This window comes from Lepidochelys kempii, chromosome 25, assembly GCF_965140265.1.
Source record: "Lepidochelys kempii isolate rLepKem1 chromosome 25, rLepKem1.hap2, whole genome shotgun sequence".
NCBI classification, from domain to species: domain Eukaryota; kingdom Metazoa; phylum Chordata; order Testudines; family Cheloniidae; genus Lepidochelys; species Lepidochelys kempii.
The window spans coordinates 7,051,198-7,078,569 of record NC_133280.1 but is presented as its reverse complement, the minus strand read 5'-3'; the positions used below and the strand labels follow the sequence as shown (position 1 = coordinate 7,078,569).

Genomic DNA, 27,372 nt, shown 5'->3' with positions numbered 1-27,372 from the left:
TTCAGGGGGAAGGTCCTAGATAAATATCAAATACCAGTGTATTGTCTGCACTGACCCTGCTTGCCCCATCTAGCTTCCCCTCCGTTTAAAATGCTTTGTTGTTGTTGGGGCGTGCCCTTCCCCCATGCAACGTGCACTGTTTGGTGTCCTTTGCTAGCTGAGCTACTGTCGCCAGGACTTCTTTGGCCAGTGAGGTTTGTCGCATCCCCCCCCCGGGAGCCTTCCCCGTGCATTTCACCCGTTGCCTCCCAGCCCCCGGGCAGCTGCAGTCAGACACGCGTTGCCCTACTAAGCACTGACAGCTTGTGCGCTGCATGCCACCAAGTAGTAGTGTCCCTAATGCTTTGCACAGAGAGGCTGTCCCCACTGGCTGCTGAGATATCACCATCCCTCTGGGGAGCCCTGCAGAGGCGCCTCTCTAATGCCCTGGAAGCTCTTGCCTGCCTCCCTCCCTGGCTTTGCTAATCCCATTCACTTTACAGAAATTGACTCGCGCTCCTGACCTGGAATTCATTCACATTTCATATTAATATCTCGGTGTGATAAAGCCTCCTGACAGAACATCTGTTCCACCCCAGCTTGCCTGAGCCCTTTAGGATTCTCCATTCGTCTCTTAAACCTGTCAATAATATCCCCTCCAGCTGCGTGAAATTCCTATGTGTTGGTCAAGAGACAACGAACCTCTGGCCTCTGGTAAATCACTGGGCTGGGCATATGGATTCAACCAGTCAGCAACCTTCCTCGTGGAATAGAGACTAGGAAAAGGGCAAGAGACTTGAAAGGGGGCTGGGTGGGAATAAAGAGGCTCGTAACTGAGTGGAGGACTGTTTGGGAATCAGTGAGAGAAACAACTGTATCCAGAGAGAAATTAATTCACTCCACGTTGTTACCTGACAATGGTAATGGCCATCTCCTGTTAACCTCTCTGGTTCCCCGGTAAGAGAATAGGAGGGGGTATAATTCACAGGAAGTGGAGCTTCAAGTTGTTCTGAGGTGCGCCTGATTTGATGGAATCAACCCACTCTTGGTGAACACCTTCCTAAGCTAACTTTGGGTTTAGTCAGTGAGTCACGACCCCAGGTCCAAACACTCCTAAACGTCAGAGCCAAGCTCTGCAAACTGGCCCCTATTTCTTTAATGGACCAAACCTCACGCTTGGCTCCTTGGCTCTGAACGAGTTTGGAACCAGCTGCAGATGTGAGCCTGGATCAGTGTACCCCAGCATGGGCTGGTGTGCGGGCAGCGATGTGATGCCAGGCACAGCAGGATGGGGTGATGTTCGGTTTGCAGTGTGCTGATGCAGTGAAAGGCTAGAGAGGGATGGGAGAGGCAACACCTATGAGCCACTGTGATCCAGATCCACAAAGGTTCCTAACACCAACCGAAATCCTGAACAGCTTTGGGGATCTGGGCCTGACTGACTTTGGGAATTGAGAAACAACCCACAGGCTAGCTTATTAAAGCTGCCTTTGCACACCCTACGCTAAGAGGGTCTGTTCCCCACATACAGTCACCAACCGTCTGCTTCCCAAGGCGGTTGTCTGACCAGTCCATATGGCAGAGCTAGTCCTGCTGTCTAGTTCTGGGCAGTTTTAGGTACTTCTGACCGCTCTCTTCCAGTACATCATAGACTCATAGAAATGTCAGGCTAGAAGGGACCATGAGGTGATCTACTCCATCCCCACATTCTTGAGGCAGGACCAAGTAAATCTAGACCATCCCTGAGAGGTGTTTGTCTAACCTGTTCTTCAAAGCCTCCAGTGAGGGGATTCAACAACCTCCCTTGGAAGCCTGTTCCAGAGCTTAACTATCATGAGAGTTAGAAAGTTCTTCCTAATATCTACCCTAAATCTCCCTTGCTGCAGATTAAGCCCATTACTTCTTGCCCTACCTTCAGTGGACATGGAGAACAATTGATCACCATCCTCTCTATAACAGCCCTTAACAGATTTGAAGACTGTTATCAGGTTCCCCCCCTCAGTCTTCTCTTCTCAGGACTAAACACGCCTAGTGTTTGTAACCTTTTCTCATGATCATACCCAATGAGAAGGCAGATGAGGATAACTTCATTAAAAGTACCTTGCACAGATATATAGCACCTTTCAACAGAGGATCTCAAAGCCCTTTTAAAAGTGTGTCATTATCCTCCATTTTATAGACGAGGGAAACTGACACACACAGACATGAAGTGGAACGGTCAAGATCACCTACCACGTATGTGGCAGAATCGGAAACCAGGTCTTCTGAGCCTCCTGCTCTAATCATTGGACCATGCTGCCTCCCCAAGTTCGCATGGGTCATTCCTACCACACCAGTGACCCCCGGAGGTCTGACCCCATCAATTCCAAGGCCTTGTGAAAATGCTTTTTCATTCCAAGTGTCTCATTAAAGGTGCAGAGGGAAAAAAAGTTACAATATTTCTAGACAATTCACCTTTGTCTGTTAAGTGGAGGCATTTTCCACCCAGCACTCAGCTGTGACACGTCTTTGGCGTTATCCAAGGTGACAGGGCCCAGTTTGTGTCTTAGCTTTGACCTGACCCTCAGCCCTTATAGGATCCTCTCCAGCTGGCATCAGGCTTGAGGCGTCAGCGTTAGGCCTTCTGGGTGGTTGGTTGTTCATAGGAGTTGCTCTGTCTCGATCGCTAGTGGAAATATAGACATTTGAGGGTGAGATTCACAAAGGTATTTAGGTGCCCATGGGAGTTAGGTGCCTAATTACTTTTGTGAATCCCAGCGCGGGGCTCTAAATGCTGGAGATGAAGAAGTGTATGGTGACTAGAGGCTCTCAAGTTCTGAAACAAAGCTCTCTCACTAAAACCACATCTAGACCAGGGAAAGAGGTCATGTAAGCCAACACCTTCTAACGAACACGTTTCTAACACTAGTGTAGATGGTGGGTTGACCCCTTAAAAAATGTCTTAACTGATTGCAGGCTCCTCGGAGGGGCTCATCTCCCCTGTGCTTTTAACAGAGCAGAGCCCATCTGCAAAAGGGACAGAGCTTTCCCCAGACGGGGCCTGGGACAGGCTCCCATCCCACCTCCAACTGGGAAAGGGAGCTGGAGATTTGGCATGTTCAGCAGCATCCCAGGCGCTCTGGCTGGTTGCTAGGCAACCTGCGCAGCATTGGTGCCCGCGTCAGGCCTTTGCTGCCACTATAATTTAATTTTCTTTCTTCCTTTGAGAAAACAGGGCCGTGTATCAGAAACCAGGGCCCCTCTGACAGACACGGTCTATGGGAGTGGGGCTCTCTGCACAGTGAGGAGCTGGCAGCTTTGTGATGGACGTTCCGTCACCCCGCCATGCTGACTGCAGCCGTTCCCCATCAGCCCTGGTCCTCAGATTGCTGATCTATGGGGACCTGTGAGCCCCACACTCCAGCATCGCTCCCAGTCTGTTCTGGGGTAATGGTCATGACAGCGGCCCACCCCAGCAAAGCATACAGGTCTCTCGCATGGTTGATGCAAGCATCAGCTGTCCCAAGATTTACGGTAACAATCAGGCCTGATTAAGGAGACCCTGGTATATTCCATACATGCTGCACTTAAAGGCAGCTATGGAAAGGAATGAGCATCGGGTACTGGAGCCCAAGCAGGGGGCACAAGGCAGAGGAAAGAGGGATGGATGGAAGGAATTATAGGAGTCTTATAGGAATCTGAAGATAAAATGAGCTGCAAATCCTGGCTTTCTTCATGTTTGGCCGGAAAGGACACAGTTTAATGGTGCCATTCAAACAATGACCATTACAGCGGCTAAATGATCCATTCCCAGAAGGAGATATATACATGAAAATCCCCTCCAATGCTGGGTAAAGTAGGAACAAGAAAATCACCAAAGCATTTGCATACAGACCTGTCCCTGCGCATCCCCTTCTGTGGATGCATCTACCTTCGCCTCCATTGCTGTCCATGAGGCTGTGTGTGCTGTCCATGCAGCCCCGCTGCTCTCTGCTTCTAGTTGTGTCCACGATGCTTGGCTTCGTTCCCTCTGCCTAGGCATTCTAGCAGCATGTGCTGGGCTTGCATTAATAAAACATCCAGAGTCCCAAGTTCATCTCCATGGGGCAACATGAGAACCCCAGAGACATCGAATATCGCAGGCCACCTTCAGCCTCGATTTTAATATTCAAGGCGTATCTGTTAGCATTATGCAGTATGTGTGATCATTCATGCAGCGACTCTTAAGGGACAGGAAACAACAAACAAGACCACTCAGGTTGTCAGCAACAGCCTGTAATTCAAGCCCCTACAGCCAGATTCAGATGTGGAAGCTTGCTCTGACAAATGGTTTAGAAATCTCCCACTGGTTATCTATCTATCGGTCTATCTTCAGGCTTCCATGTACCAGCAACAGCAAAGTTCCATGTGGATTTCGTAGAGTGGCTTTTTCTAGCTTTACCGGGTGAAAACTGCTGGCATCTGGGTATCTTTTTTCTTTTTTAGCTGGTTCATTGATTTGTTTGTTTGTTTCCTGGTTGTGCTGTTTATTGGGGGAAGGCCCAGGCCACGGGGGGTGTCCATGTTGTGAGAATCGGTCTTGCTGTGGTGGACACTAAAGTAATATACTTCTGTGCTATTTATTTGTGTTGTCGGTTTTTAATCGTTACGTGAATTCATTAACCCTTTTGCTAGTGCTTTAAGTGGAGGTCACCGATTGAGACTAAAGGGTCGTCGACGCTGCAGTCACAGGCTGCGACTACAGGTTGCATAGACATACTTGAATCTAGCGAGGATCTTGCTAGTTCAGGTGCAGAAGTAGTGAAGCTATGGCAGCACTGGTGGTACAAGCCCAGCTGGAACCCTGGGTAATTCATTGGGTAGTTAGCCTAAGCTGAAGTGCAGACCAGCACAGCTTCACTGCTGCGGCTCCTGAGCTAGCTAGGTTAAAGCTAGCTCAGGTGTGTCTACACAAGCTGTAGCTGGCCCCATGATTGCAGTGTAGAGGTAGCCGGAGGGAACAGCAAGGAGGGAGCCCACAAATGGTGTATTTTGAAAACCATAAAGGTGCCGGGGTTGTGCTGTTGTTTGTCCTGTATCTTATCCTACACTCCCAGGCAGGAGACGATGTCCCTGCCTGGAGTTAAGGCTGAGTCCCTGAGTCCAGTCAAAAAACCCACAGGAACACACTGTAGATTGCCACAATGCCCTCAAATTTTGGCTGTACATGGAGCCTCAGTCTGATGCGTGCTTTTACAGGCATCTGTAATATATGTGGAAACTGCTGTGAAGAGCGAAATAGTCCTTCCCAACTCCCAATAGCTACAGCAACACCCCTCCCCTCTTCCCTCAGTAACCAATGGGGGCTCTTAGCCACTGTGCTCAAAAACTACAACAAGCCAAAAAACAAACAAAAAACAAACCAGTAACATCTTTCAAAATTGAAAGCCTGGTCAATGTTCTGAACAGCACCAATCCCCCTGCACAGAGACCCCATTGGCTTATCTCCAGAATGTCTTGTGTGATTTGGCCCAAACCTTCCAACCGAATTCTAGAGAGCAACCGTGTGAAATTCCAGGCTGATTGGGTTCAGTTTGGGGTGGGAGAGACTCATAGTTGGGCTTTATAGTAGGAAATTAGCTTCAACCTTAACTGTATAGAGACGACATGACTCTCTGTCATCCTTTACATATATCGGTAGCATTTAAAATCGGTGGAAGATGCAGTGATGTATTTACCCAAGGGCTGGGTGGGGCAGAGAGTTTAAGAGACTTGCCCCAGGTGGCACTGTGAACCAGTCGGGAATAGAACCCAGGAGTCCGGATTCCTCATCCCGTCCAGTAACCTCTAAAGAACAGTGCCTCTCCTACACAACCCAGCAGCCAGGAGACAAAAAAGGCATAGCCCCCAGGTATTCATATTGTCCTGTGACATGCAGTTTGAGCATGTTCTGATCTAAGGAGCACAGCCTGTGCCCAGTGAGGTGATATTTACATGCAGATTGTGCCTAAACCTATTTGTTAAACACGACAGATGGAAATGGAAACCTGGAGGCCTCTACTCGCATCCTGCCTGCGGGGCAAACTAGGGGGGTTATTCTATGGCACAGGAGGTGATGAATCCAGAGAGAGAGAGAGAGAGCGCACTTCAAAGCAAGCCCATGTGTGCTTCAGTGCATATGTGTAATAGAGACACAGAGTTGCGTACACTGCACCTGGTTAGAGGGCCAGACCCGTGGCAGCTCTGTGATTAGTGGACCATGCAAGAGACCCAGATACAATTTCCAGCTCCTTAGGGCAGCTGGCTGGAAGGACAGCAAGCAAGAAGCCTGTTCCTTAAGAAGAACTTTAAAAAAAAAAACCCTTGGCTGATGCCCTAAAAAGCAGAGATTCTCAACCTGGGCTACACGCACCCCTGGGGTTGCGCAGAGGTCTTCCAGGGGGTACATCAACTCCTCTAGATAGTTGCCTAGTTTTTCAACAGGCTACGTTAAAAACCACTAGTGAAGTCACTGCAAACTAAAATTTCATCCAGACAATTATTTGTTTATACTGCGCTCTAAACTATGCACTGAAATGTAAGTACAATATTTATATTCCAATTGATGTATAATATGGTAAAAACAAGAAAGCAAACCATTTTTCAGTAGTAGCGTGCTGTGACACTTGTGTATTTTTCTGTCTGATTTTGTTAGCAAGTGGTTCTTAACTGAGGTGACACATAGGGGTACGCAAGGCAAATCAGACTCCTGAAAGGGCTACAGTAGTCGGGCAAGGTTCAGAGCCCCTGATCTGAAGACCTCTCACTGTGCTCGCCCTGTGCAGGTGGGTGTGAGGAGAAGCAGAGAGAGGAGTTGAAATCCAGACTCGCACTGTTAGTACAGGGGACAGCAGGATGGCCGGGTTCTCAATAGCAATATGGATTTGTGATACCAAATTGCTTTAAAGGTTGACGGTTCTGACTGGGGGCTTGGTTGCAGTTTGGGGAGAAAGTTCCTGGTGTGGGGCTACAGCTTGGCATAACAGCGTGCGAGTAAGGTTACAGTTTGAGGTGAAATTTGAGGATTCAGTTCTTCCAATATCCTGCCCAATTTGCCCATCCTTGGCAAAAACCCCTGTGTCACGCTCTGGAAACAGAGTCCCAGAGGACACAGCAGGCTTGTTTAATGCAGACATATTCCCGTTCTTGTTCATCAGGACCTCGTCTCATCGTTACCTGGGGCGGGGAACACAAAAGAGCCTCTGGTGACAGATTATTACCCAGCTCTCCTGTAAACACTGTCATCGACTTATAAATGGGTCCCCGCCAAGGAAGTGCTCCCCGCCTCGTTACTTAGACAGGGAGTGATGCATTTCGTTCGTCCTGCTCCATCCATCTTGGAAACCTGGCCAAATAGACAGCATGCGGGATGAATGGGGAGTATGATTTGGGATGGCAATTTTTTACTTGAGCGTTAGAGCAAGGAGGAAAGATGCAGGTGTCCAGGTGGCTGCTGCTTGGGCTGCAGGGCCGGTGGTGGTGTATGGAACAAAAGATTCAGTGCATGAGCAGTGTATGTGCAGGGAAATATCAGCTTCTAGTGCAAGGAGAACAGGCCAAATTCCCCCCTCTGTAACTCCACTGACTTCACTGGAATCATAAACACCAGGGATGTGTTTGGCCCAGCTGCCAGTGGCTCTGTGCCATTCCGTTCTCCTCTGCCATCGGCTGAATGCCCGCCCCAGCCTGGCCCTGGAGAGAGGCAGACAGGGAAGTAGGTAGCACCCAGGTGCCATTTAGAAGTGGAGCAGAAATAGCCACAGGAATTGCCGAAGTGGATGAGTCAATTGGTCCATCTAGTCTGCGTCCTGCCTCTGGCTGTGTCCAGTGATGCTGTCAAGGGAAGTGGAAAAATCTTCCTCCTACTATATGTGGCCAACTGAGCAGTGCCGGGCACGGAGCGCAAATACATAGAATTGTAGAAATTAGAGACAGAAAAGCCCTGTCGGATCACCCAGTCCATCTCCCTGGGAGCAATGCGGGATTGCTCCCTAGGGCGCATTTCCCAGCACTTTGCCCAGACCCCTGCAAGTGACCCAGGTCTGTCCTGGAGCACCAGAGCTTCATCTGCAAATGTTATTCCTCTGCCTGAAATCCTCCAGCCCTTCATGAAACCCAGGTTGTTGTCTGACTTGTCTATTATGAAGTTACGAGCATTTTCCTCTGAAGCATCTGGTACCAGCCAGTGTCAGAGGACAGATGGACCACAGGTGTGATCCAGTTGGCATAGCCCTCACTGGGTGGTTCGTCAGTACCATCAGCCCCTTCTCTCAGAGGGCTAAGCTGAGGCACAAGGAGGTTGCTCACAGTGAGTTTGTGGCAGAGCAACAAAAAGAACCCAGGAGTCCTGACAGCCAGTTTCTCGCCCTCACCACTCTCTGCCTCCTCCAGTGAAGGCTGACGAGATTGCTCTAAGCTGGTACCGTGTGTGATGGGAAAGTCATTAGATCAGAATCTGGCTCAGCTCAAAAGGGAGCAGTGGGGAAGCCCCAGGCGTCTGGGAATAGAGAGAGTTACAAATGCCGCACAGGCTTCAAATCAGCGGGCAGTGCTTCCCCCATGGCAGGCCCAAGTCCCAGCTGGGAGGTCACAGACACGGCAAGGGGCAGGGTCATGGGGGGCACCGCTGTCCCTCAGCCGGGCCTGCTTGAGACGTGCAGATGGCCATGAGAGTGAGCGACCCCGCCCAGCCTCCACCCGCCCCAATGTCTGTGAATGACGGTACTCCCAGCTGTGCGCGGGACAGGGCTCTGCGTGGAAGGGCTGCTCTATTTGCCTGTCGTTACTCGCTGCATTAATGCTCTGACATCTAGCTCCATGGGGAGTTTTCCAGAAGGGGAAGAGAGCTGCTGACAGCAGCTGGCGGACGGCAGCAGAGAACTCACCTCGCTGGGCTGAGATCAAACCCCTCTTGGAGAGCAGGTCGTGAGGACCAAGGAGGCATGTCTGGACCCTCAGAGTTTGGGGCACCTAGATCCAGAGTTTTCCTTGGGGGCCCTCTTTACTTTCAGCGAAGAACTAGACGAAATTCGGCCGGAATTAATATAACGGGGATTTTTTGTTGAAGCCGCCGGACGGAGACCGACCCTGTGACTCTCTTGTACTCTAGCTCCTAGCCAGGTTGTGCGTCCTAGTGTTATCACACAGACTTTCCCAACACCCTGGCCTGGGCTAAGCGCTCATGGAAGGGACTGGTCTACGGCCGCTATGTCATCCACCCACCTCGCCCCCACCACCCACAATAGCTATAAACGAGCTATTGATCACACACACACGCCCCCGCCAAAAGACACAAGTTTTGCCGCGACAAGCGCCAGTGTGAGCAGCGTGTTGTCGGCAGGAATGCAAGCGCCGGTCATTGGGGGTAGAAATTTTTTGTCATCAGGAGAGCCGACAAACAGAGGCTACACTGCACGACTTTTGACGGCTCAGCTGTGACAACACCGCCCTGTCGCGAAGGCTGTGTCATGTTGACATCGCCTCAGGTGTGATGGCGAGACAGAGAATAATACTTTCAGCAGATAGGAGGATATTCACGAGGCAAACCTTTGACAGTAGGTGGTAGGTAGATATTGTGATCCCCATTTTACAGATGGGGAAACTGAGGCAGAGAAAGGGGAAAGTGGCTGGCCCAAGTCCACACAGTGGATGAGTGACAGAGCTGGAGTAGAACACTGAAGTCCGATTCTCAGTCACGTGCTGTAACGACAGGAGCCTCCTTCCTTTGCACCACCATAATGCTTCATTCCTGTGGTTTGGGGGGAGGGATAGCTCAGTGGTTTGAGCATTGGCCTGCTAAACCCAGGGTTGTGAGTTCAATCCTTGAAGGGGCCATCTGGGGCAAAAATTGGGGATTGGTCCTGCTTTGAGCAGGGGGTTGGACTAGATGACCTCCTGAGGTCCCTTCCAACCCTGATATTCTATGATCAAGTTGCAGTGGGGGAGGTTTAGGTTGGATAGTAGGAAAAACTTTTTCACTAGGAGGGTAGTGAAGCATTGGAATGCGTTACCTAGGGAGGTGGTGGAATCTCCTTCCTTAGAAGTTTTTAAGGTCAGGCTTGACAAACCCTGGCTGGGATGATTTAGCTGGGGATTGGTCCTGCTTTGAGCAGGGGGTAGGACTAGATGACCTCCTGAGGTCCCTTCCAACCTTGATATTCTATGATTCTATGGTTCTGTCTTGTTTAACGGTGGCTGGATCACAGAGCATCGTAACGGATCCAGCCACCTCTGTAAGAGGCGCTGAGCGATGATGCTGAGTGCTGGCAAGGTAGAAGAACACACATTGGGCACTCCCAGCAGTACAGCGGTGATGGTCACGGGTACATCTCCAAAGCGGAGGGTTGTGCCAGACAGAGCTATGCAGAGCTCACCCTCCTTCTCCTCCCACAGTTGGGGCGGACGGCCTGTTTAGCAGACGGTAACTAACAGCCGTCGTTCTGCTTTTCTATTCGGCTGCCTCCCAAAAGGCAGCCAAATAACTTGCTTTCCAGCCGGACCAGTTACTCTGGTTTGCATGCTTAGATACTGCTTGTCAGCGTCCATTGAACGGGCAAACTGCAACCTGGCTCGGCTTCTGCCTTCTCGCTGGCTGCTGTGGCTCTGTCGTCCCTTTAATAAGCACCCTCCTGCTACGCGCGGGGATTGTGGAGAAGTCCGGCCTGACTCTGCCTCTCAGAGGACCTTAGCTAGGAAAGGGACTACAAACTCTTGTCAAAGCCAGCTCCTGTGTGCTTCAGCCATTTCTTGGACAGGATGGAGAGCTAGGCTGGGAAGTTAGTTATGCTGGAGGCTAAGAGAACTGGACATCGGCAGCTTGATTGTCCATCGCTCTGCAAGCTTTATGTTCACTTACACCAGTGCCACATGGGTGTGACCTGAGACACGTCACTTGAGCTTTCTGTGCTTCTGGTTACCTATTTGTACAAAGGGCTCGATCCTATGGAACTCGATTTCAAGGCTGTTGTGAGGTTTAGTTAAATGAACGTTTGCAAAGTGCTTGGAGGCTGTGGGGGGGTGATATGGTTCCTGGCCCTTCACGGTTACCAAAGAAGACCAGAGTGTATTGCAGCCAGGAGCTTAATAAAGAAAGGGGATTCCCCGGTCAGAGAGTTTACTAGTACTGCTTAAGGCATGGCACCACTGTGTTTATGTCTTCACACTACAGAGACACTGGAATGAAAATGCTATAGAAGGACAAAGCATTATTATGTGTGTTGAATCCACGCTCCTTGATATCCATGATATCCTGTAACAATGAGTTCCACAGGTTAATCCTGCATTTTTTATATATATATATAAAAGTCTTATTAATCAGTTTTAAATATCCTTTGTCCTTATGTTGACTATCCTTTGTTCTTACGTTATGAATAAGCAGAAATAGCAGTGCCTGATTTACCTTGCATATACCATTAAGGATGTCAGAGTTAAGGATGCCCTTTACACTTAGGATGCCCATTACGGCCTCATGACTTGAGGACATACCAGTTAAAGTTGCCTCAGTTTACTGCGTGCCAGTTAAGGGTTCACTGCTTAAGTGAGTTAGCAATGCAGAGCTGACTTTATGCATTTAGCAATACTGAAGGGCTTCTATAGCACTTTAACAACTGAGGGAGTCTTGAAAATGATTGAACAGCCCCTTTTCTTGTCCTTATGAAAAGGAAGTAGTTAAAACCCCAAAATAGTGTTAATTCTCTCTTAAGTTAAGGAACTGAATGCTCAAGTGTCAGGAAATTCGCAAAGTTAGGTTTTCTTCTGCAACGGTAGCTCAGTCCCATTGCCCATCCTGCGTGGACTATGGCTCAGACAAAATAACATCCATGGCAACACCATAAGGATTGCATTTAATCAGGAAAAGGAGGAAGGGGAAAATACACTGAGTGGCGGATCTTCAGAAGACCTCAATTCCCAATTAGGCACATTAATGAAGTGGACAGATTTAATTCCCATCACTTATATGCCTGACTGGTAGAAGAGCTCTTTTGAAAATCCGGCCTTCAACATGCGGCATGGCCAAGAAGCTAGCCCTGTGCTAGAAACCTTGCATCTGGGAGTTTCCTGGCTCCATGTCTCATCCTTTAGCACTGCAGGAGTGTTACTTTAAAAATTAATTAAATGCAAAAAAAGAAAATCTAGGGCTTCAAGTACGTTCTTAATTAGCATCTCTCTCCAGAGACCACGCAAGCCGTGGGGAAGGCCATAATATCAGAGTAATGAGCTAATAATAAACCGCCCTGCTCTTATCCGCTCAGATCTGTACGTGCCTGATCTGAAATCCATTCCAAAGCCCTAGGCATGACCTTCCTTGGAGGTAAGGGGCCTGGGATCGATACAGCTGGGGATAGCCACAGGGAAGACCCATCTGCTTTGCTGTTTCTGGACATTCCTGTCTGGATATGCAAACTGAGCACAGAGGAGCTGCCACTGGTAGTAAAATCAAATCCACAAAAGTTGTTATGCCAGTGGGGACTCATCACCCAGCCACGCAGGTGCTAGGCTCAGAAGAGACTTCAGGATCTACTGGTGGGGTATGTCTTGGAGGTAAATGGGTTTGGTTTACAGTGGTGCTATGACTCCATATGGAAGAGATCAGATCCAGAAATATACAAGAAACACAAAGCTCCTTCCATTCCCCCACCAGTCCCTCCACCAGTCAAACATGGAGACAGGCAGGTGATTGTCCCTCCAGTTCCTCTCTAACACTGAAAAAAGAACAGGAGGACTCGTGGCACCTTAGAGACTAACAAATTTATTTAGCATAAGCTTTCGTGGCCTACAGCCCACTTCATCGGATGCATAGAATGGAACATATAGTAAGAAGATATATATATATACACATACATATAGACATTCAGAGAATTCTCTGTATATGTGTATATATATCTTCTTACTATATGTTCCATTCTATGCATCCGATGAAGTGAGCTGTAGCCCACCAAGGCTTATGCTCAAATAAATTGGTTCGTCTCTAAGGTGCCACGAGTCCTCCTGTTCTTTTTGCGGATACAGACTAACACGGCTGCTCCTCAGAAATCTAACACTGAAAGAGGCACCGGTCTGGCTCCTGCATTCAAGCAGCAAAGTCACCATCCTGCCAGCGCTGAGTGCTAGCCCAGTGCACAGCACCACCCTGATCTGGAACATGCCCCCCTCGGGCACGGTCCTGCTTACGTCTCCACCCCTGCCATTGCAGATTTGCATCGCGCCTCTCCTCCCGAAGTGCGTCATGTTGTGTTCATCATATTGTGTTAATCAAGGGCTGCGTATCATTGTCCCCGTCGTGTAGAGGGGGGAAAGGGAGGCCCAGTAGGAGCTCTCCGAGTGGCAGAACTGGGACTAGTCTCCTGGTCAGTTGTCTCCCAGGTCTGTGCTCACGGCCACAGCTGAGGTGAGCCGCAGTGGCTGTCTAACAGCACCGAGCCCCGCTACTCATTGGGTCAGGTGAGGAAGTGGAGAAGAATCCTCTATCCACTTGAAACCACCAGGAGGAATTTAGATCACAGAATGTAATTACCCAAGATGGAATTTGTCCAGGACTCCCAGGGTCATGCCCCATCCCTTCCGAAAAAAGTCATGGGAGCTCCTATGACCAGCTCAAGCTGGGACGTTGGTTTAGTTTCTCCTCCTCCAGCAAACGGTGTGAGGAGCTGCTGTGCTCTTTGCTCTGTTATCAGGGGCACAAAGATTGCCCAGGTGTTGGGTGGACCTGCAGCCCTTGCTCTGAGCCCTGCAGGTAAAAAAAAACAGGTAAAATAATCCGAGCCCATTCACTGCTTTGTTACGAGGATCACCTGGTCAAAGAGGTAACCAAAACTGGAGTACAGTTACCAAGCACGCATCCATTATGCATGCAACAGAGAAATCAACAGCTAGCGCAGAAGGCAAGGGTCTGTAACTTGCTCCCCTTTATAATGGACACAATGAAACGGCAAATGACTCTCCACCGCAGGCTCTGAAACACCCCAAGCAGAGGAAGAGGTGCAGCGTGGTCCAGTTTCCTGCTGCTCTCCTCACTTCTGCTGTACTCTGTGGGTGGGTTCTCTCATCTGTCTCATAGTGGTGTAAATGAGGAGTAACTGCTTTGAAATCAGGGGATTTACCGGACATCACATGGAGGAGGCTTGGTACCAGCATGTGCAGAGATCCTGCAGAGCTTACGCATATGTACAATCCCATTGAAATCAACAGGATTGTGTGTGTAAGGACTGCAGGATGGGCCCTGTATCTGAGTACACGTTTATGTTTGCAATCTGTGTGCCCTTGGTGTGTGTATTTCCTGTGTGTGTGTGTGCGTGCATTCATGTGCATTGTGATGGCTCTGCTGAGCAGGGGACTACAACTTCCATCAGCCCCCTCCACACTGCACATCCCTTCGGAAAGGCTCCTGAATGGGAAGGTCCAGACTCTTTGTGGAAGCGGCAGCATCCCCTCTGGTTTTGGTTGTGACATCTAGATGGGTTCTCCACCCCTGCCACAGTCTCGCTCAGCCCTTCAGTTAGCAAATAAACCCAAGGGCAAGAACCAAGCACTTCTGCACCAGGCAGGCCCCAGGGTCCCAGCAGGGCCCCGCTGCCAGGGGTTCTAGAGGGCCCGGCAGAGGCTTCAGGCAGGGAATATAGAGCCGCAGTTTGAGGGCAGCTGTCACAATGGGAAGCACAAACCAAGAAGAAAACATTTGTTTTCTTAATAGCGCTGCGGCTGCAATTCAGGGCATGAGCTTTTGTCAACTCTTAATGCATCTGGTTGCAGAACTCTTATCTGTCTCTCCATCCATTCCCGTACATTCCCATCTATCCATCCATCCCCAAACGTCCCATCTATCCCCATACACCCCGTCTATCCCCATACACCCCGTCTATCCATCAATCCCCACACACCTCATCTATCCCCCTATACCCCATCTAGCCCCATACACTCCATCTATCCCCATACACCCCATCTACCCATCCTTCCCCATCCATCCCATTCATCCCCATATACCCCATCTATTCCCATATACCCCATCTATCCATCTATCCCCATATACCCCATCTAGTCATCCATCCCCATACACTCGTATCTATCCATCTCCATATACTCCTATCCGTTGATTGATCTCTATCAATAGATGGATCTATTGATGTGTCTATCATGCCGAGGAAGGTTGTGGAAGCTCCTTCCCTAGAGGTTTTCAAAAGGAGGCTGGAGCCATCTGTCTTGGATGGTGTGACAGAAAATCCTGCATCTTGGCAGGGGGTTAGACTAGATGATCCTGCGGTCCCTTCTAACTCCATGGTTCTATGATTCTGTGTTCCAGACTGCCTGGTCTGTCTGTCATCATGTACACCCAGCCGTCCACACTGCATGTATCCATCTATTTCTCTGCCTACGTATGTACCCGTCCATCCATCACCACATGGCCATCCATCCGCCTATCTGCATGGGTATCCCTCTTCTCAAATGCGTGTCGTGAGCACCCATGGCTGTCGTGGCTGTGTGACATGTGAGCAACGCGAGGAGAGCAGACCTGAATGCCCGCAGCAAGGGGAAGGGTAGCAGCTTTCAGTCACATTTGTCCAGAGCGGCATAGCCTCCTAAGCCTCGTAACCCCTTCACTCACCCCACACACCCTCCCCCATCACTTTGATCAGACTTGCCTTAAAAATGACCCCTTCCGACTCCACCCGGCTGCCTGCATCAAAGTCCTTAACCCTGGCACCCTGGCACAGGGAAGCTGGTTCGCTCCCGCTCCACGTCTGCCTCCCCTTGGCCACCCGTCCCTCCCCAAGCCTTGGCCTGAACTGCCTATTTTTTCCCCAGCCGGGGCTCCCAGCCAAAGATCTTGGTCCAGAACAGGGAGCGGGGTTTCTGCTGGCTTCTGCTGGGACTGCGTGGTTGAAGGGGAGAAAAGCAGCATGAGGCACAGAGGCAAATTAAATTCCTAGCACAGCACCCCCTGCTGGCTGCTCAAAAACACTAAGAAACTGACGCTTGACACGTGTCCCTGCCAAAGGCCAAATCCAAACGGTCCCTCCCGGTCGTCCACTCAGAAGGAAACTCAGCTTTACGCCCTGCTTGGCTGCTAATCTATCTCCCGCAGGCTGCAGCCGTGCGAAGACACATAATCAGTTCCTTCGCACTTCAAGCCATTAAAAAGGGGAACTGTGACAAAAATAAGATACATAAAATGTCTTTAGAAGCTAATCTCCTGCAGCTCCCAGATTGCTCTGAGCAAGAGGTTTATTGCTGGAGAATCTGTTGGCTGGTCTAATAGGATCAGGCCTGGAAATGATCCACTGAGATTGTATTCTTCACGAAGAGGGATGTACCACTCCCCCATTAAAAGCGTTACCTTTATTATCCCGGCAAAGCAGGATGAAAGGACAGACAGTCCTACCACTGAGCTGCCCAGTCTGAGAGCCATGGCATGGGCAGTGGGGTGCCTGCCCCAGGAGGTGGGATGAGTGGCGGAAGGCACTAGCTGCCCTGAGGGTGAGCCCGGCCAAGGCATTAGATCTTGTGCCGCCGAGGCACCGCTCTGCTCTTAGCGCAGCAGCTCGAGCCGAGCCAGCACAAGGATAGCGCCGCCAGCTGGAGCTTTGGCCTCCAGCTCGACGTGCAGTTGGATGGTATTTGGCTGCACGTTCGGTGTGCTTCCTGGTCCCACAACGGCTAGAGGCTCCTAGCTCTGCTGACCCCTTTGGGACACTTGGCGTGTCAACGGTGCTCTAGAAAAGGCCAATTCTGTTCATCTTGGCTGATGCCTGAACCCTGCCCCAGGACCTGTAGGAGAGAGGGTCACCAACCGGCGGCCTTTTGGCACTCTTAATAAACACTTCGCCAGTGCTATGGGCAGGCAGGGGCTTTCCTCGGGTCCCAAGAGCTTGGGAAATGGCTTGTTGGTAGGGCCAATAAAAGTTGGCACAGCCTGCCTGGGTGCCTTGTTCGCAAGGACAGAGTCAGCCACACTCATTGGTTTTCATCCACATGTGGCTCAGTCATTCCTTTCAGCGCTTGAGGCCAAACCCCAACGACAGATGCTCCAGTGCAGCTCTCGTAGGGCTCAGTGGAGCCGTGTGCCCTCATCCGAAGGCAGCAGCTGGCTGCAAACACGCTTATCCTCGCACGGAGTCCCTCGTGGCCAGATTTTCAAAAGAGCCCATTGTTCTCAACAGGAGCGGCAGGGTGCTAACTGGTTTTGAAAATCATTGGTATCATCTATCTATCATCTATCTATCCCCATCCGCTCCCTCTATCTATCTATTTCTCTCTCTATCATCTATCCCCGTCCACTCCCTCTATCTATCTATCTACCTATCCCCATCCACTCCCTCTATCTATCTATCTACCTATCCCCATCCACTCCCTCTATCTATCTATCTGTCTATCCCCATCCACTCCCTCTATCTATCTATCTATCTACCTATCCCCATCCACTCCCTCTATCTATCCCCGTCCACTCTCTATCTAGCTAGCTAGCTATCCCCATCCACTCCCTCTATCTATCTATCCCCGTCCACTCCCTCTCTCTATCTATCTAGCTATCTATCCCCATCTACTCCCTCTATCTATCTGTCTATCTATCCCCGTACACCCCTCTGTCTATCTATCCCCATCCACCTCTCTATCTATCTAGCTATCCCCACACATCCCCTCTAGCTATCTATTGCCATACACCCCCTCTTTCTTTCTATCTATCCCCATCCACCCCCTCTATCTATCTATCCTCATACACAGCCCAATATCACCTACCTATCCCCATACATCCCCTCTAGCTATCTATCGCTATACACCCCCTTTCTTTCTTTCTTTCTTTCTTTCTTTCTTTCTTTCTTTCTTTCTTTCTTTCTTTCTTTCGTCTTTCTATCCCCATCCATTCCCTCTGTCTATCTATCCTCCACTCCCTCTATCTATCTAATCTATCTATCCACATACAGCCCCTCTAGCTATCCCCAGACACATCTGTCTAGCTGTCTCTCTCTGTCTCTCATATACTGTTCTGATCTCATTGTGTCTGACCCCCTCCGCTCCCCCACATTCTCCCTTCCTGCAGCATTTGGCAGCGCATCTGCCTGGGGCCTTTCATAGACATGGGCCCAGTTGGCACAACGTGGCTCCACGTGCAGCGGGCTGGAGCAGGCGGTGGGCTTTGGCTCGTTGCGGCAGGAGGGCAGCAGGGCGGCGTTGGGCTGGGGCTCCCGTTCTGCTGGGGGGCAGTCGCGGGGAGGGGGCTGCTCCTCCCGGCTCAGCGCCATCGGACAGCGTCCCAGGGAGCCGAGGTGGACATTAAGTCAAGTACTCGGAGAGCAATAATGGCATAAAGCAGCAAAGACACCTCTGGGCTCCGGGGGCAGCATTTAACTGGGTGCATGGGGGGCAGGCAGGGAGGAGCAGATTGGGCCCTTCAGTCCATCCACCACATCCAAAGCCATCGACCATCACTCATGGGACGTGCAGTTCGGCCCCGTCTGCTCTCACCCTGACACCCCCTGCCTCAGGGGCTCAGGATTCACCCCCCCCCCAACTCTGCGCTGTCACACATTGCCAGGAGAAGCCCCAAGCAGCCAAGGGGGTGGGCGGGGAAGCAGGAGTCTATGTTTTGTTTAATTAGTGTAATTAGTCTAATGTTTGCCAAGTGCTGTGGAAATAGACAGGGCTGGGGGAAGGCGGGGGGCTGGCTCCCCTGAGGAGAGAATCAGGGGCGGGCGCTTCAGGGGCGAGGCCTGACAGCTGGGGAGGAGGAGAAGGAGGGAGCCTGCAAGCGCAGGAGCAGACAAGGGGCTGGTGACAGGGGGCTGGGACAGGGGGATATGGAGCGGTGGGGGGCTGAGACGGGGGTATGAAGCAGGGGGGGCTGGGACGGGGGATATGGAGCAGCGGGGCTGGGAAGTGGGGATATGGAGTGGGGGGGTATGGAGCAGGGGGACTGGGACAGGGCAGCTATGGAGCGGTGGGGGGCTGGGACATGGGGATATGGAGCAGGGGGGGGCTGGGATGTAGGGAATGGAGCAGGAGGGGACAAGACTCCTGGGCACAGAGGCTGGAGGAAGGCACCAGGTTATGGAGCCAGTGAAAAGCCTCCCTGGAGCTATTCAGCAGAGTGGTGCCTCCCCCCGCAATGCCCCCCCCCCCCGGAGCACTAGCTGATGTGCCCTTGCTCTGGCTGGCCAGATCGCCCCTGAGCGTCCCTCCCTGGGGGCCTGGGCAGCACTCACTCAGGGTGGCCCTGGAAAAGACCATCTCCCTGGCGGTGTCCCGGCCATGGCTCCTGCAAAGGGCTCGTCTCGCGGGCAGAACCTCCTCCGTGGACCGGTCAGTGCAGAGTCTGGGCCGGACCGAGACGCTGCATGACGGGCAGCACGGCACGTGCCCGGCACACAACCCTTCACCTTACATCACAGGCCCAGAGGGTTTGCCACGCTGGGCCAGCCCAGGCCCCCCCTCCTGCCCCCAGCCGGGGCCCAGACCTGATGCTTCCAGAGGGAGCTGAACATAGTAACTGGGATTGTGCACAATTCCCGGGGGGGAGGGAGACGGTCTTGCTGACCCCGCTGGGCATCGCTTTAAGTGCGAGGGCCTGGTGGGCCTTGACCTTTGACTCCAGCTGGCGCAACTGGAAAGTCTGGTGTGGGCCACGGGGCACATCCAGTGCCATCACTTCCGCCCAGATTGCCCCTCGTGTGGCCTCCGATGCTCCCAAAGCCGAATGGCACCGCAGGCATGGCCGGGCAGCGGAGAGACAGGCTCCCTGGCGGTAGCCAGTGTCGCCGACAGCAGCACGCGTCCCTCTGCATTTGCTCAGGGCCACGGCCAGGCTGCTGGCCCTTCGGGCGGAGAGACTCCCCCAGACGCGGGCTTCCCTCCATCCGCCCGCACACGCTCGCCGAGAGCCTGGCGCGAGATCTGGAGCCCAGAGCTGGTCCCAGAGGTTGGGGGCCTTGAGTCGGCCCATTGTAGAGCTAGGGACCCTGCTGTGAAAATCGGATCCCACGCCCGATTCAGAGCCAGACCCGGCTGGTGAAGGGGAGGCTCCAAAAGGCTCCCTTCGAGGAAGCAGCCAGAAGTCAGGGTGCTCCTCCAAAGCACCCCCAGCCTCGGGCGCCTGTCAATTTGAGCAGCCCTGGCTCTTGCTGCTTCAGACGGGGGGAGACATACCGGGGACGTCTACACAGCACGTCTGGGCGCCTGGGTCGACTGACGGGCTCACGCTGCGGAAGTGAACGCAGCAGTGTCGCTGTTCAGACGGGCTGGAGCCTGGGTGCCGAGACCCTCCCCCTGCCAGGTCTGTGGGGAAAGCTGGGAGCAATGAGAGGGAAGGGGAAATGTTCTTATAGTATCTGAGCTGCTTCCAAGCCCAGAAAAGGGGGGAGGGGGGGCTTGCAGCACAGGATCGGGACAGGGCTGTGCTTGGGGTCAAGTTTCAGGGGCGATGGGCAGCATGCTTTTGAGGGAAGGGCTTGGAACCCCCAATTTGCATGTGGGGTGAAAGTTCTGGGGCTTTGCTGTTGAAGTGGGGCAGAGGGGCAGATTGCGGTTCGGGTGCAGGTTGGGGCTGGGGCCTCAGGTCGGTGTCCAGGGCACGGGCTTGGTGTGACCACCCGCAGTCCATAGACAGGAGGCTCCCGGACTTGGGCCTGTGGTCATTGCAGAGTCGGCGGGTGGGGGGAAAGCAGAGAATCGCAACAGACACCGGGCTAGAGAAGCAGAAACGGGCGCTGCCCTGGGTCCCTCTCCCGCTAACAGGTGGAGCCTTTGCTAATCCCTCCCCCCCCTCCCCAGATACATTTTCCCCTCCTGGCTGCCAATTTAATCTGGTGGAGGGAGCGAGCAAGCAGGGTGCCCTGACAGCAGCCGCTGCAGCCTGCCTGGTATTAGCTGGAACAAAATAGGGCAGTACTGCAATCCGTGCGGGTGGGATGGGACCGGCATACATAATGAAGAGCAGCGTTGGGGGGCGGGGGTCTCTGCTTCTCAGCTGGCGATGTGCTGCATTCGTGGCGAGGATTTTCGGGAAATGTGGGAAGATTGAGCGGTACGGCCAGATGTATTGTGTCATTCCCTTTTGAAAGCAGAGGAACACAGGAGGGGGGACCCGGGGCGGGGGGGCCTGCAGCCATTGAGCCGTCTGCCTTTGGCACCACTAAAGCCCGGGAGAGTGAGTGATCAGGCAGGTATTAGAGGGAGGAAAGCTCCCACTTGGAAATGCCGTTGCGTGCAAAAGGCAGATGGTGATTCCCGCCTCCCAGTCCTGGGGTGGGGGGGGCACAGCAACCTAGGCGCTGATGGGTAGAAGGAGAGAATGTGAGGCCAGTGTCACCTGGGAGCCTCCGGGAGATCAGGTGGAGGAGCACAGAGAGCGCTTGCCGGGGGTTGGCATAACGAGCCGCTCCCAGGTGGCTGGGGAGGCGTCAACCCCAGCCTGCCCCATCCTTTCATTCCCCCAGGCCTCACAATGCTGCGCTCCTCCTCCCCCAGGCAGGAAAGCGCCCAGCAGAAAGCACCGTGGCTGGGGCCAGGACTGATCCCACGGGGATGGTCAGTGGTGGCGACGGGTTTCCCCACGGTCACGTTCCAGGAGCAGGATCTCACGCTGGCTGGGACTGGCCCGGAAATGCCAGCACCTTGGAACTAGAGCTGGGTGGATTTCCCAAGTGGGAGGTGGGGCTGTTGCACCCAAAGGTCTGGATCCTTCTGGGGTCTGCAGCACTCAGGGGATTTCTGCTGGGCACTGGGACTCTGGCGGTGCATGGAGACGATGAATGCGGGGGAAGGGTGGGGCTGGGGTGGTTGGTTTCAGCATTGGATGAATGGTTGGAGGTGGGATGGTTCCGTTTGGGATGCACTTAAGGTTTGGGGGATGGTTCAGTTTGGGGCAGGGTTGCCACCTGTCCAGGTTTGCCCAGGATCATCCCCTTCTTGGGGTAGCTGAGCCAGGAAATCTGCCAGGGTGCTCAGGACATCCTGCCAGCTAGCCAGTTTTATGGGCTCAGGCTCAGAGTTCCCCTAAGTTCCCCTGTCTCAGTGTCCCCGACGGGGCTTTGTATGGGAGTTGATTAACCGGGATGCAGGGCCATCCCAGCCACACACCCTCCTTCCTCCGTCCCACCTACACCCTGCCCATGCCACGTTCCAGAGTGCCCCTTCACCAAGGGTCCCCAGAGGACATAATGCCATGCCCTGCAGCCCCTATGTACCAGCCTTGCTGGCCACAGGGCAACAACAAGCAGTGCCCTTCCTTTCAGGGCAGCCACTGACATCCTCGGGTGCTCGGTAGGGTGTCATCGCTTGTGTGGCGCACAGCAGGCTCCTGAGGAGAGCCGGTCGGGAATATTTCAACCCCAAAATGTTTTTTCAGCGACAAGCGCCAGTTCGTCAAAACTGAAACCTTTTGTAGGAATGTCCTGGGTTCAAAGGTTCAGGACGGAATTTCTGGTCCAAACCAGACAGATTCTTCTTATTCGTTGAATTACCGTTGTGCCTAGATCCCCAGTCATGGAGCCGGACCCCGTCGTGCTTGGTGCAACACAAACAACAAAAAGACAGGCCCTGCCCCGAAAAGCTTCCGCAGCGAGAGACCCTACAATGACCTGCTCACTCAGGCCCTCACTTGGGATGTGCCTGGCTCAGAGTAGGGCCTTTATCCTGTTCCCCCATCCCAGGTGCGTCGCCAAACCACTGGGCTGCAGGCTGGCTCTCATTCCAGTTAGTCACCAGAAAACTTCAGAAGGTCTCGGGTTTTGTCCCGCTGCAGAACAGGGACATTTTTGAAACCTCAAAAGAAAAAAAAAATTGCGGGATGGGAACATGCTTCTCACCTGTTTCTGGTGCTGAGACCTTTGAACCTGTGGCCGGGGCTCGGGGTTTGCCTCCTGCCTGAACGAGCACACGGCCTCTGTTAGAGATGGGGCTGAAGTCAAACCCTGACCCGAACAGAGAGAAAAGCTGGTGCCAGATCCCAGCTTTGCTGCTGGGGCCCAACTCTGCCTGTCCAGAGTATTGGAGGTCAGAGTGCGTCTTCCGCTCTTCATCCCATCTGCCCCTCCCCAGCCTCTCTCAGGAAGAAATCAGGAGAGGGAAGGGGGCAGGGGGATGCTTTGGAAAGGACGAGTGGCATTTCCAGCTATTTTTGTTTTTTAATTAACGAAGCTGCATTCCCCACTAATAGGGATTTAGCGCCAGGCCTGTCCCAGGGTGGCTGACTCCCGGCCCCGCTTAGCCCCTTGGTAACATGAGCTGTGGAATGTTCCGTCCTAAACAGAGGAAACCGGTGTTACACTTTCCATTCAGGGTCCAGCCTGAAAGGGCCCGGGGGCATATTTCAGGGACTGGGTGGCTCAGAGGCTTTGCTCAGGAGCTCCAGACCCCGTCGCATTCCATGCAAGGCTGCTAGGTTGAATCCAGCCCCGAGCAGAAAGAGCTGGAATACCATGGTTGGCACGTGATGTGAGATGAGTTGGTAGGACGAACTCGCGGAAGCGGCTCCCTGGAGACCCATGCAGTAACAGCGGCACTAAACCAGCGTACCGGAGAGCAGAATCAGGCCCAGAGTGATCAAGGTCCTGCTGAGAGCGGAGGGAGCTGTCCATGCTACATGCAACCCAGGTGTCAGGCCCCGGTACACGCTGTCAGGCCACAGGACAGCCACAAAGGTGGAAAACAACAGACCAAATGCCAGGGCTGCTTCACAGGGAGCTTGGCTGTGTCCACTGAGAAGCCAGAGGAAGGCAACTCAAAACCTAGTGAAGCCAAGGGGAGAGAAGCCATGTCTGGCCTCTGCTCTTTTCCTGACTTTCCAAAATTGTAACATTTTAACTGCTACATTTCAAGAGAGCTTCCCCGCCTCCTAGGGCCACACCCGGCTTCATCCTAGAGCATGGAACAAAACCACGGTACCGGTGCCGCACAACGTCATCGGTCACGACCTTTGCAGCAGGAACCAGGCGAGAACCGCAAGCCACAGGAGCCCAGCCCCTTGCACGTCAGTCCGGGGAGATCGACACTGCACACTGCGGGAGCCAGGCTTGTGCCCTCGGTGTTTCCACGCCCACACTTGAGCCTCCACGCTGCGTTGTAAACCCGGGTCTAACGTCCGTGCTAACGCGTCCGTACTGCGCTACGCCGATCTTCTGACTCAGGGCTGCGGCTCGAGCTGAGTCCACACTGCAAAATGACAGGGCTTGGGTCACCCCCCGCCCCTCCCAGCAGCCACTGTGGGCCGGCGGATCAGACTCAGAAGGAAGTGAAGCACTTACTGAATAACTGTCTGGATCCGTCTGCTGTCTCTTGTCTCATCTTGTGAGCCGTTTGGGGCAGGGACTGTCTTTCTGGTCTGAGCACGTACAGCACCTGCCACGCGAGGGTCCTGGTCCCCGACCGCAGCTCCTAGGTGTTACCATAATACACGCAATAGTGTTATTCTGTGTATGTGAGAGGACCGTGTGCTCCAGCTCCCTGCAGCCTCCCACAGACCAAAGCTTGTGTTTCAGGCTAGGTTACAGCGAACCTCACTTCCTAGGGAAGCCGTCTCTGGGAAGTGCCCATGGAGTCACGGAGGCTCTGTCCAGGAAAGTGCTGGCTGGCCAGCCTGCTGATCCCACAGCTCCCTGACAGCGCTGAGCCTCTCAGGCACAGATCTCGCACTCGCACACACGCACTGCCTGGGAATGAAGCGATTTGGGGCGCAAACGTGAGTGGCAAACGGCTCTTTTTTCTCACTTCATTACCCTTTTAACCGAGCACAAAGCAGCTTTAAATCCCATCTGGTCGGAAGCATTTTTTGAGGCATCTGCGGCACCGCAAGGCGGGGGGGGGAGCACATCTGACCGCGAACAAAGCAGCCGCAGCGTCGCCAGCCTGGGGGTGATGGACTTGAAAATATTATTAGTCCTGAATGCAGCTCAGACATGGGAGGGGTGAATGCTGAGGTGAGGAGTGTATCTGGGGGGGGAGACGCGCCTATCGGGGGCTTGTGCGGGGGGGGGGTGAGTTAGTACTATGCTTGTGCACGGTGTGCCTCGGGTTTGTGTGAGTGTTTGGCAAGGGGGGACGAGTGAGCAGGTGTGTATGTGTGTGTTTACACACCCATGTCTCTGTGTGTGCTACTTCGAATGAGTCTATGGAAAGGGAAGTGTATGTGTGTGGAGGAGGGCGCTCTATGTGTGTGTGTGTTCATGTGCGTACGAGCCTCGGTGTGCGGTGGCGTGTGGGCGCCCCTGTGTATATGGCCTGTGCATGCCTGTATGTCTACCTGTGGCTAGTGGGAGGATGGAGGGGATGGCCGGCTACTAGGATCCTGCCTGTTCGGCCTACCCTGCCTGCTGCCTGCGAGACGGGTTGCATTTCCCTGGTGCATGCTGAGGAGAACGGCAAGGTGAGCTGATGTGGGCTGACAGAGAGGGTCTCCCAGACAGCCGTCAGCCTGTCACCTCCTGGAGGGGATAGTAAATCCTGTTGCTTAAAAATTCAGCAAAGGTGAGTGATCTTTATGGCAGTGGTTCTCAACCAGGGGTCTGGGGCCCCCTGTGGGGGCCATGAGCAGGTTTCAGGGGGTCCGCCAAACAGGGCCAGCGTTAGACTCCCTGGGGCCCAGGGCAGAAATCGGAAGCCCCACCGCATAGGGCTGATGCTCGGGTCCCTGAGCCCGGCCACTCGGGCCTGAAGCCGAAGCCTGAGCAACTTAGCTTTACGGGGGCCCCTGTGGCAAGGCCCCGGGCAATTGCCCTGCTTGCTACCCCCGAATACCAGCCCGGGGTTTTATATGCAGAAAAGCAGGTGTTGTGGCACAGGTGGGCTGTGGAGTTTTTGTAATGTGTTGGGGGCAGGGAGCTCAGAAAGACAAAGTTCGGGAACCCCTGCTCTCTGGGCTAGGTAAATACAGAGACAGGGATGCTTGGGGAGAACCAACAGCCTGCTCTGTGCCACAGAAGGTTCACTCCGGCCAGGTTCGCTGATACTGTGGTGCCCTGGATTTTGCTAAGTCTGCACTGGCTGCTGAGTGGCGGTCAGGGTCATGTCGTGCTGCGAGCTGTAAGGTAGGCAAGCAGAGAGAGTGAGCGCATCCAGCAGGCAGCGATAAAATACCAGCCTGCACCTGGGGCTGAAATTCCCAGCAGACCCAAAGTTCAAGCCTCAAGAGTGGAGAGGCTAGAATGAGCTTCAGACCATGTCCCCAGCACCGGATATCGCTTTGCAGCCAACTATTTCTTTATACCTTTGGGCTGGTCTATACTACACAGGTCGGCATTAGGCAGCTTGTGTCCACCTAATCATGTCAGTGTCTGCACTACAGCCGTCCTCCCACCGATGTAAGTGCCCTAGTGCACCGACATCCTAACTCCACTGCCAGGAGGGGTGTAAGACTTATGTCCATGTAGTTAGGGCAACACAGTGTCTGTGTAGACACAGCTGTTGGCTGTCTCGTCAATTTCAGGTCAGGAGAAGCCCCAGCAGCTTCCCAGGGCTCCCAGCTGGACCCCTGAAATTGAGGAGGTTTCTGGGCTCCAGGCAGAGAGCGGACAGGGGAGAAGCCCTGGGCAGGGAATGGGAAGCGGGGAGGGCAGCCCGCCAGGAGCCAGTGGGGCAGCCAGGCTCCTGGCAGGGAGCGGCCAATGGAGTTGAGAACCCAGGCTTTCAGCTCCTCACACTGCCCTTCTTAGCTAGGTGCAAGCACTCCTGGTGAGGACATGCACCACCAACCTTAGGAGGGTAGTGTGAACAGTACTTGCCTATATTAGGGCAAGGCAGAAGGTTTCGCTTTATCCTGCCCCACACACACACACACCCCATGCTTTGATTGCATGGCTCAGTCAGCCCTGGGTCTCTCTGCCGAGTGTAATAACCAAGGGTCACAATAAACACAATCTTTGCTGGCGGGTTTTACATTATAGGTACATGGCCACTGAGGCCATCTCACGAAAGGAGCAACATACGAAGTTGTTGGTGGTGGTTACATTTTTTTAAAAATTGCAGAAACTTAAGAGGTTCTGAAGTGGTTTCCCTTTTGCAGGATTCAAAACCACAGGCGTGTTTTTCATGACTTTTTTTTAATCATAAAGGTCAGAACTGGTCCTAAAAAAACCACCGTTGTTGAAATTTCTTGATTAACCAAAAACAAGCGAAAAATGTGAGTAACAGTTCTGAGAATGGTGTAGGTAAAGATGTTGATCAAATTGTTCCAGGGGGCGGGGGGGAAACATATTTAGAAAGTCAGCAGGTTTTCAGGAGGTTTTTTTTTATTTTAGAAAATAAGGCAGGTTTTTTTCAGCTGCAAAACCCCTTTGCGTCCTAAAAATTTCAGCTCTAATCCTACGGTACCCATCTTTTTCTCACTGACCCAGGTGGGATGGGAATAAGAAACACTGCATATCCCATTCCCATTCACCAGTTCTAGCCAACTGGTGTATTGTCACCAGTTCACTG

The 27,372-nt window shown here is 52.8% G+C and overlaps 1 protein-coding gene across 7 annotated transcripts in view; it reads left to right on the top strand.

The window, feature by feature from the left end:
- The window catches only part of LINGO3 (leucine rich repeat and Ig domain containing 3), a 109,371-nt gene that overhangs the window by 58,984 nt on the left and 23,015 nt on the right, over positions 1 to 27,372 (top strand). The window contains exon 1 of one of the 7 annotated variants that reach the window (XM_073324106.1): positions 24,795 to 24,878. The exons of the other annotated variants lie outside the window; for them this stretch is intronic. The gene's annotated coding sequence lies outside the window, so the exon portion shown is untranslated. Of the gene's footprint in view, positions 1 to 24,794; positions 24,879 to 27,372 lie in introns of those variants that run through there. 7 annotated transcript variants of the gene reach the window in all.